General features: G+C 41.4%; 1 pseudogene; it reads right to left on the reverse strand.

Annotated features, from left to right (window-relative positions):
- Positions 1-564: 564 nt before the first annotated feature.
- LOC103122679 (large ribosomal subunit protein uL5-like) lies at positions 565-1,253 on the reverse strand (annotated as a pseudogene).
- Positions 1,254-3,834: the final 2,581 nt, after the last annotated feature.

A 3,834-nucleotide genomic window follows, 5' to 3' on the forward strand; every position in this document is an offset into this window, starting at 1 on the left:
ATTGTAGCACAGTGGTTTAAAAGCCTGTTTTCTTCTTTTTCTTCCCTGTAGGCTATGGGAGCCTGAGGTTTTTAAACTAGAAGTAGGCTTCTTAGCTTAGTCACTGACTCCTGACCAAGAGATAAAGCAGGGTGGGGCAGAGATAATCCAGTGGTTATGCAAAGAGACTCTCACAGCCCCACCACTAGGCCACCGAGGTTTAGATCTTCTCCTGAGTTTCCTGGTTAGTTCTCTGTCCCCTGGTGTCAGCACAGGGCCTCCCTGCTGCTGCTCCAGCTTCTGAGGGCAGTAGCAATGGAGACTCACAGTTGCATTTGTTGAGTCTCAGGGGAGTCCTCTCCTCCCTTCAGCCATCCACTTGTTGGTGAAATAGACTGGAGGTGGTGCCTCAACTGGTAAACTGCCAGGACTGTTACCAACCGCTCAGTCTCTTTTTAGACTCCTCTCTGACCACGAGCCACACGTGATTGCACTCACAGGTGGTTTGTTGGGTTCCTGAAGTCATTCTGGTCCTGCCTTGTTGGGTCCCAGGTGGTCTCCTTTGGTATTTCTAGTTGACCTGGGAGAGGAGAGTAGAGAAACACAGCTGCTGTTGCTCTATGGTTATTTAGATAACCATCCATTGATGGGCATTTAGGCTGGGAAATCTGCTGCTTCTTCTTCTTTTTTTTTTTTTTCATTGAAAACCTTTTATTGATCTTTTGAATAAAAACAGGAATTTATTCACCAGGAAGGATGATCCCATCAGACTTTTGTTGGAACCAGCACTTGGCCTCCTTTTTACTAATTCTATGTTTGGCCTGAATGTAGCCTGTTCTGTGCTGGTTGTCTGTGATGCAGAAACCTGGCCTACTCAGCACCGCATAGACGTCCAATCCATAGATACCAATGCTTGGTTCATATTTGATTCTCAGATCTATATGTTCCTGGATCTCAAAGCCAAAGTTGCCAGTGTCTGAAAAGTCATTTTTCCTTAATTCATATTCTCACACCTTTAGTTCTTTCTCCAGGATTTCTTCTGTCTTGGCTCCACAGACTGTGCAATGGACAGCAATATTTTCATTATGCCAGATGCCGAAGGATCTCACTGTTTCTAGCTTTGGAGAACATGGGTCTGACCTGTGAGCTGCTCCAGCACCTTGCCTGCCCTGATCAGTCTTGTCTCCACACTCCCCCACACAGATGTTGAGGCAGAGCTTGTGGATATGAAGTTCCCATATAGGATTCTCCTTTTCACCTTGGTCCTGAGCCATGATGGAGAACAGGAAGAGAGGGGAAATCTGATTCGTTATGTATCTTATTAGAGAGCCTGGAGACAAGTATGTGGCCTAAGCATATCCTGGTGGACATTGGATTCTAAGACACAAAAGTTGGGACATTGAAGTCAAGAGGGTAGAATCTGAGCTGTGGCTGAGACTGGAGCAGGCCTGCTTCTTCAAGTTGGGGGACATGTTGGTCCCTTTGACTGCTTGCCACACAGAACTCTCAGTAAATGTTAAATGAATCAGTGCACGGGTAATCTTGCTGTCAGCAGATCCCATCTCTCCTAAACAAGAGCACCATCTGAGATCATAGATCTGTCAAGTTGAAACAAAGATTATCTTTTAATTCTCATCTAATCCAGTCTTTTAATTTTGCTTATAAGTAAATTAAGACCCCATAAATGCATGGGAAGTAACCCGAAAATTCCCTTCTTCAACTCCCAGGTACAGGCAGAGCTGGGTTCTAAATATTTAGACTTCTAGTCTAATTTCTTTTCAACTACTCTATCCCCCAAGCTTCCAGAAGCATCTTAAGATATTTGCCTTTTAAGACAAACACAGACAGGAACATATTTATAAGCAGAACCATTGAGGATGGTGCCAGTGGAGGGCACCTGGATACCATCCAGTATTCAGAGGAGAGTGATTTAAGATTTTAATTAATAGAACAATATATGGTATTGTAGCGTGGTTATATTTAGTGTGACTTTTTAGGATCCCAGAGGTTCCTTCAAGCATCTTAATTTTCAGATCAGAGTTTGCTATAAGGTGACTTTCATTAAGGGGCCTCTTGGAAACAGGCCAAAACTTCAGCTTTTTGATAAGGCTGTTGGATTTGTGGGTCCAAGACGATCTTCCATAATCTAGAACACAAGTATGACAGTTTTCTTACATCGTGTGTGTGTGTGTGTTTGTGGTAGATGTGTGCATTGAATACAGATTTGCTTCGGTTTAATGTAACTGTCTTTTAAAAAGCTTTACTGTCATTTTTTAAGATTGAGGTAATGTTGGTTTATAAGGCTGGCTATGCTTTAGGTAAACAGTGTCACATCTCTTCAAATTGTCTACACACACACACACACAAACACACACACTCACACACATTCACACACACACAAAACACACACACTGGAACTCCTTCCTCAGTGTCCTCCTTCTCCCCCCCTTCTTTATTTACTTCAGATCTTCAGTGGAGCCTCAAGAATTGTTTTGTTGGACTTTGCTCCTTTGCTTTGCTTTTTTATATCCAGCATGTAAGTGAGATCATCTAGTGTTTGCCTTTCTTCTCCTGACTTACTTCACTTAGCATGACCCCCTCCAGCTCCATCCATGTTTCTTTAAGAATTTTCTTATGTTTGGGAATCTTTTTTTATTTTTCTTTATTTAGGGGTAGTATGTTATAGTACAGTTGGTGACACATGGGTACAGTTTTAAAAAATTTTTTATCAGTGATTTAATATTGACTTACAAAATTATGAGATAACAGGGGTATAATTCCATACCACTTCCACTCCAGAGTTCTGTATCCCCAATTCCCTTGGAAACTGGAGTAGTTCTTTCAAGGTCACAGATATACATTGACTATTATTTATATAAATATATATATATATATATATATATACATATATATATATGCCCATTTTTTGATGACCTGGTCTTCTCTTCCTTTCTAAGTCATACCTACACCTGTTACTACTTTTGAATGTCATTACTTTTCCCTCTTCTTTCTGGTCATCTTCCCCTAACATTTCTCCCCCTCTGAAAGTAGGGACCAAAATTCTTTTTGGGGTGCATAAGGTAGGAGTTCTGGCTTCTGTAATTGTTTCTCCACTGGGCATGGACATTGGCTGGTTGATTCATACTTTTTCTATCTTCCCTAGTGGGGTAGGGCTATGTAGAGGTGAGGTCTTCTGTTCAGGGAATTATGTATGTAATCAGTAGCATTTGCACATTTGCAACTTAGTGACTGAATGGTGGTAACATATAAATCAAGATGTATAAAGTTTAATAAACAGGAACCATAAAGTAGGAATAGAGCAGACGAGAATAGGGATTTTAGGGTTGATAGAAGCTACAAAGTCTATTTTAGGTATGTTCCCAGGAGGCCCATGACTTTAGTCAGTTTTGCTTGAGCTTGATAGCTATCACGCAGGTGAACTCAAAATATTGTCTGGGAAGATGGTGTCAGAATTGCAAATAGAACTGGACATCTGGATTAGGTCAGACAGTAGCTACCAAACTCTCTCTCCATGTCTCTCTTTCCGTCTCTCTCTCTCTCTCTCTCTCTCTATATATATATATATATATATATACACATATGTATATGTGTGTATTTTTGACTGTTTACCCCACTGATCTGACAAGTACAGTTTTTCATCTCTCTGTGATAGTTTTCTATAGCGCATTCTCACCCCCAGCTTAGGTCCTTTTCCACCATCATTCATGAAGACCCCAAAGCATCCCCCCCACCTCTGATCCCCTCTCTTGTCCATCACTGCTTGAGAGTTGCTCTTAATGTGTCAGATCTCTGGCATCTATCTGTAGGTGACATCCAAGGCTGGCCAAGCCATGT

Source organism: Erinaceus europaeus, chromosome 10 (genome assembly GCF_950295315.1).
Source record: "Erinaceus europaeus chromosome 10, mEriEur2.1, whole genome shotgun sequence".
NCBI classification, from domain to species: Eukaryota; Metazoa; Chordata; class Mammalia; order Eulipotyphla; family Erinaceidae; genus Erinaceus; species Erinaceus europaeus.